The sequence below is a fragment of the Haliotis rubra genome, unplaced genomic scaffold (genome assembly GCF_003918875.1).
Source record: "Haliotis rubra isolate DU_JTF1 unplaced genomic scaffold, ASM391887v1 Scf122, whole genome shotgun sequence".
Classification (NCBI taxonomy): domain Eukaryota; kingdom Metazoa; phylum Mollusca; class Gastropoda; order Lepetellida; family Haliotidae; genus Haliotis; species Haliotis rubra.
This window is the reverse complement of record NW_025765137.1, coordinates 1,119,867-1,127,084: the sequence shown is the minus strand read 5'-3', so window position 1 is coordinate 1,127,084 and position 7,218 is coordinate 1,119,867. Positions and strand designations below refer to the sequence as shown.

General features: G+C 43.9%; 1 long non-coding RNA gene across 1 annotated transcript; it reads left to right on the top strand.

Annotated features, from left to right (window-relative positions):
* The first annotated feature begins 2,105 nt into the window (after positions 1–2,105).
* Positions 2,106–7,214, top strand: LOC124265878. Its single transcript, XR_006895571.1, has 2 exons — positions 2,106–2,220; positions 6,948–7,214. It is a non-coding gene; the product is annotated as an uncharacterized LOC124265878 (long non-coding RNA).
* Positions 7,215–7,218: the final 4 nt, after the last annotated feature.

The following is a 7,218-nucleotide window of genomic DNA, read 5'->3' as shown; positions in this document are numbered from 1 at the left end:
GGTTGGATGTACTACGTCTGATCTGGGCACATGACCAGGCTGGAGGTACTGCGTCTGGTCTGGGCAGCATGACCTTGGCTGGAGGTACTGCGTCTGGTCTGTATAGCGCTTGGCTGATCAGATTAAAGGTACTGACTTGCCTGTATCTAGGACTTCGTCAGGATTACACACAGGGATACTTCTTCTGGCCTGAACAAAACACATGAATTAGTGTGAAGGGTGGATGTGCAGGGTAGTTTGTCTGGTCTGGACAAAGGATAAAGTTGAACTGGAGATATGATCAGGATAGAGTACCTTGGTACCTTGACATATGTCTATGTTAGGGTACTTCGTCTGAACTAGAGATATGATAACTCCTTGTTGTCTGACCAGACCATTATGTAAGGGCGCTATGATATTGCATAAATATTGCTGAATGCGGCATTACACATCTCCATTTTACTTCAACACAGTATCATTGTCCAGTTAGAAACATAATTCATGTAGTCCAAACCTGTACAGGCAACTTAATTTATGTTATTCCGAATTCAGTCATTTTCAGCGAAAATTAGCCGGATGATGCACGTGTGTATCCGATGACCTTTATTACACAATAACAATGTCCCTTCATCACACGACCCGTGAAGGTTCGGGTTAGAATGTACCTTCAGTAACCCACGCTTGTCGTAAGAGGCGACTAACGGGATCGGGAGGTCAGGCTCGCTGACTTGATTGACACATGTCATCGGTTCCCAATTGCGCAGATCGATGCTCATGCTGGTGATCACTGGATTGTCTGGTCTGGTCCAGACTCGATTATTTACAGACCGCCTCCATATAGCTGGAATATTGCTGAGTGCGGCGTAAAACTCACTCACTCACTCCTTCTTCACACATGTAGCACGGCTTTAAACGTCTTGCCCAAGCTACGAAATGGCCCTCTGTTGCCTGGTAAGTTGGACTGACTGGAGCGTAAAACAACACTCATCATGCATTCTGACGTATATTTGTGTATGAATTGACAGCAAGGACGTTGGATCAAAACAACCCGGATCATAACAGATTTGGTCTTTTCTCCTGAAGGACGTCGAGGGTCAATAACCCCTCTCGTGGAGGCATTGTTAAGCTGTTGTCATGATCGCTACGAGTATGTCTTCGGTACGTCAATGCTTGATCTCTAAGGACGTCAAGCTACCGGTCTGGATAAGTCAGCATTATAACACTGTCTTGTTGGACCGCCTTACACTTAGTCTCAGGATTTCCTTGCCTTGATTGAGTGCGTAATGAGGTTTGACTCGTATGCATATTCCTGACAAAATAGCAGCAATCGCGCAAAATCTAATAATGTATTAATTGGAGTGAACGAGTGAGTGAGTTGCTATGGTTTGGGCCGCTTTGAACAGTATTTCAGGTAGACCATGACAGACCAGTTTCAAATACATGCTACAGAGTGCATACGTTTCTTTTCTTCTTTTAGAGGGGCGGTGGGGTAGCCTAATGGTTAAAGCTTTGGCTCGTCACGCCGAAGACCCGGGTTCGAATCCCCACATGGGCACAATGTGTGAAGCCCATTTCTGGTGTCCCCCGCCGTGATGTTGCTGGAATATTGCTAAAAGCGGCGTAAAACCAAACTCAGTCAGTCAGTCAGTCTTCTTTTAGTTTTGAGGTAATATAGTTTAAGGAGAAGTCAATGAATGTTTACACGTAGAAATGAATTATCATAGGTGATGTAGGAATCAGATAAGTACTATGCACATGGGTATGGTGCTAACACAAAACAGGAATCACAATTAGGTCGAATCTGGTACATTCAAACCCAAAATACTGGGCGTATCCCTGCACGCCCAAGGGACGCAACTCTGTCCAGGAAAGAGCCGACTTGGCCACCATCTTTGTTCGTGATTGTCCAGGTATATGACGACAGTCTGTAAATAATCAGGTCTCGACCAGACAATCCAGACACTGACACTATCAGCACCGGTCAATGCAATTGGGAAGACCACAAACCCGAACCATGTCAGAGAGAGGTCGCCCCTTATGAAAAGCTTTGAATGCAGCTCTCGTTGACGGCGTTCATGTATAATACAGTTGCGTTGCACCTGAACACAACATCTAATCACAGTGACATTTCACACCATGCATGAGCAGCACGTGACACTCGTTCCCACAAGAGACAAAGGAAGTACACCTGTCAGGAAACTCGCAATCACTTGTGCAGCTGAGCAAGGGACACGCTTCCAAGTACCTCTTTCATCATCTCATATTTAATGAGGGGGTTGGGGTTTGAGGGTTGGGGTTAGAGTTTGAGGGTTGGGGTTTGAGGGTTGGGGTTTTTGAGGGTTGGGGTTGAGGTTTGAAGGTTTGGGGTTGGGGTTTGAGGGTTGGGGTTTGAAGGTTGGGGTTTGAGGGTTGGGGTTTGAAGGTTGGGGTTTGAAGGTTGGGGTTTGAAGGTTGGGGTTTGAAGGTTGGAGTTTGAAGGTTGGGATTGGGGTTTTGGCATATGCGGTTTGAGGGTTGGGGTCGGGGATAATGTTAGGGTTAGGGCAATGGTGTGGCAACACCAGGCACGGACTGCGCGCCAGTGGCGTCCCACTATGTTTACAGACGAATATAGGTTATATTTGACGGGTAGGCATACGGACATTGGACTAAGTCCCCTGACAATTCTCCAGTGGGGTAGCCTAGTGGTTATAGCGTTCGCTCGTCACGCCGAAGACCCGGGTTCGCTTCCCCACATGGGTACAATGTGTGAAGCCCATTTCTGGTGTCCCCCTGCAGTGATTGCTAAAAGCGGCGTAAAACCATACTCACTCACTCACTCACTCCCCAGAAGAGCATCTGCGGTATGTTCAGGGGGCTGAGGGGGCTGAGAGTGCACGTCAGAGATCCAACACCTGCTAACATGACCCGGCGTGTGGTAGTTCAATCGGAACGACGGGCAACACCGAGGGCAACCCACACGCACGGTAATCAACAGAATTCTGTTAAGGCGCCGTGCATGTGTCGCCCATCAAGATGGCCACATCAGGTATCGATCTACGCGGCCGAAATTAATTCTAACATCTTACTGTCATTTGATCATTTATTTTTGTCGTCAGTATATATTAACACAGCTTAGGCCACATCTGGAGAAGTCTGAAAGGGGAGTTCATTAATTAACACACATCCTCATGTGTCGGAGCAGCAACATTAGCAGGCTTCTTTTCAATCTAATAGGGCCAACTGACGCACGTTGACGAGTGAGAAGACACACGTGTGCACTATAAAATAAAAGCAAAATAAACAAGCAGAAAACAGTATTGTAAATATTGTAAACAATATCACTGGCACAAGGTAGGCTGCTAGGTTCAGAAACAACTGATGAAAATAATTACATTATGGCATAAGTCTTGCATATTCGCATGACGACTGCTTAGTAGGAATTTCAAGTTCGAATTCATTCCGACCAACCTATGCTGATCGTAAGAATGACCTTTGTGGATCGGGTGGTCAGCTTTGTAGACAGGGGAGTCAACACTGACGGACTGCTGCTCATGATGTCAATCACTGGTTTGACTGGCCCAGGTTCGAGTATTCATAATTTGTCATAGATCACTCAGTCACTCACTCACTCACAAGTGAACCGCATGGACAAAGAAAGCATCCGCGCATGACTGCATGCGGCTAATGTGAAACAAACACGTTACGTTTATTCGATGGTGGTGTAGTTGATGCAGTTATCAGAGATGTGTTTTAAACCAAGTTGTTTAGTATACTAACGTTTTGATGACGTCAGATCGATCATTCACTAGCAACAGTGAGAGCTCAAGATTACTGGTTCCCGTGAAGATCCAGGTTAGAACTAGCCTTCAGCAACCCATGCTTGTCGTAAGAGGCGACCAACGGGATTTGGTGGTCAGGCTCGCTGAACTGGTTGACACATGTCACCACCATTCGCGCCAACTCGTGTTATTCCGGGACAAGCCGAATAGCGGTTACGGAAAGGGGCGAAAGGTGACGAATGATGTCCCCGCATCGCAATTGCTCAGATCAATGCTCAGAATGTCAAACACTGAATTGCCTGGTCTAAATGCGATTATTTAGAAACAGCCGTGTTGCTACTGGAACAGTGCTGAGTGCGGCGTAAAACAACATACAAAGACTGATGTTAAAGGAAGCTCAACTAAAATCTTCCTTTTCCTCACACGGTTGAAAGCTTCTGAGATGATCCGGATACAACTCAACCTAACAATCGACTATAGAATCTGTACTTTAGTGAGAAAGAGTAATCCCAGATATAACATGCGTTACGTGACCAATGCAATATTCAGATCTAATCAGCTCAGATATAATAATTAAACCGAAAATTAACATTAACTTAGCTTTAATATTTAGATTATTTGCAGCATTACAAAGATGACATTACCATGACAGGCTTGTGGTTCTTTACATTGACTTGAAGAAAAGAATGTATGTATGAACCACCAAATGTTGGATTAACGTTTGAAAGCCATTTTGAGTGAATGTATTATCCTGTCAGATCGTGCCCTTCCATACACCGTTTATATCAGTTGGGACATGTGAATTTCCGACTCGGTTTCGATTTTTCCGCGGATGGCGAACATTTTCCAACAGAAGTTTCAGGAGAGCTATGCGAGTTGTCCCCCTTTATTCGAACCAAACTAATTGTTAGAAGTTTCGTAAAATCCTAAAAAATCCTTCACCGATTTTAAAACATACGTTTAAAAAATTCGTTATCCACTTGAATTCAATATACAAATTGTGTTCCCCGTTTTTCCCATGAACTGTAATTGTACTATTGGCCCCAGGACTTTATATACGAAATATGTCTGACAAGTGTCTGTCAGTATGCAACATTACAGAAATTCTGCCACGTGATGGTGTGTTAAGTTGGAGTGATTTCTAAACACTTCAACTTGTCTGAAACCATTGTTTGATATACAAATATTCATTGCAGTGACATACCCATGTTTGATGGTGGTTAAAGTGAATTTGTTGCTGACAAATGACTTGTCGATTATGTTTTACGCGTACCAAGCTTGTGTTTTGGACCTGATATTTGTAGTGTTACTGTGACTGGAAACGCTTGACAATGTAATGGTTTTACCAAATCCAGTTTTCAAGACAACATTTCGTTTGCCGGCAGTTCTAGTACAACGCTGATGACACTTTGTCAAACAAATCTAAAAGGAAAGTGCGTGGTGGTACTCGGGGTCCGGTCTGCTACAACTGAATAACTCTGAACTTAATGAAGCTTTGTTTACGTTGAATAAACAGGGGAGGTGGGGTAGCCCAGTGGCTAAGGCGTTTTCTCGTCACACCGAAGACCCGGGTTCGATTCCCCACATGGGTACAATGTGTGAAACCCATTTCTGGTGTCCCCCGCCGTGATATTGCTGGAATATTGTTAGGCGGCGTAAAACCAAATTCATTCATTCACTTCCTTTAATAAATGGATCATTCATACACTTGATACGTCTAGCAGCAGATGTGATTTATCAACAAGAAAATTGTAAAATATACTACCCGATTCCCAATAGTTCGGAAAACACACCTTCGACTTAATTTTGTAACGAGTTAAACCTCGTTAAACCGGACACCTTTAATTCAGTAATGCCTTTCTTCCGGACGGCAAACTTATGTAGTAACATGTTCCCTGAACACCCCGAAAATACCCCGTACATAGAATTGCTGGCTCCTTTGTGGCGCCTACGTCTACAGTGACATCTCGTAGTGTCCAAACCACGTTAATAAAGACAGCCAATGGAGACGCTGTTTTGTTGATTAAATGTGTCGTTTTATTGGGCAATTTGCATGCAGTATCCGGTTTAGAAATTTATGCATTTGTGCTTCTTTGGTTTCTTACAATGACAGTGCTCAAATACGACCAAAATGTTATTGCATATAGATACATATACAACGTCTGATACTGAATATGTCTTTTTATCTTGACTATATTCCGTTATATTATCATTTTAGTTTACCATTGTTTTCATACCCTCGGAAGGACGGATGGCCCAGTCTCTAAAGCTGTTCAATTCGCTGTGCAAAGCCCCAGACCCGTAAAGGTCCGGGTTAAAATTAACCTTCAGTAACCCATGTTTGTCGTAAGAGAGGCGACTAACGGGATCGAGTAGTCAGGCTCACAATTGCGCAGATCGATGCTCATGCTGTTGATCACTGGATTGTCTGGTCCAGACTCGATTATTTACAGACCACCGCCATATAGCTGGAATATTGCTGAGTGCGGCCTAAAACTTAACTCACTCACTCACGCAAAGCTCCAGACGTTTTGGCACGCCAGAAGACTATGATTCTGGGTTCGAATCCCGGTTTGCCGCCATTGTTTCTAGGTTTGTCAGTTTGGCATACAAGTGTTCGTTGGTTTCATCACAGACCTGCATTACTCCGGTGTTTCCTCCCATATTAAACAGACACGCCGTGATAAAACGTTAAAGGAGGCGATGAAACCAACTCGCTCACTCATTCTAACTTGAAAACAGCTAAAAAAGTGCAAGAACTTCTACCCTGACTATAGTTAAAGTGAAAACCGTGGATGTCGTAACAGCAGTGTGTTAAATTTAAACTGACACATGTAAACAAAAGAACGATTACAAGTCATCAGTGATTTGGATTGATATTGTTCCTTTTTTTCTACAGCGAGTGAGTGAGTTGGGTTTTACGCCGTTAGCAATATTCCACTAGGCTACTCCACCGGCCTATGATATACAGCGAAACCTTGTCAACCGAAGGTCCTGAAAAATATCGACTTATTCGTAGTTCGAAACAAGCAGTGTTTCAAACCTTGAGCATGATGTTTAATGTTTGCAGGACCATACTGTTACAGGAAATGACCAGTTAAAGGAGTTCGAGAGAAATGATGTTTAGCCGTATTCAACTTCGTAATTTCCGAAGTTGGCCTTTAATTCTTTTCAATTCCATTATGAGTTTCAATTCCAATGTTTCAGGTTCCAGAGACCGAGAACAGACAAAACCCGGTTCGACTACCAAGTAACCTTCTTCGATTTTTACTACGCGTTGAGGAAACGCCAATCCGAAACACACAGACGAGCCTTGTCCCTCAACCAAGAAAGAGACAGCGGCAATGCTATTGGTCAGTGGTCACGTGTTACTGACGTCATAGCCTCCGCCTCGATGACGCTTGGGGCACAGCATTGTGACTTTAACTATCTGATTGATGATGTGTTTTAACAGTGGGTCCACATAATATACAAGGGA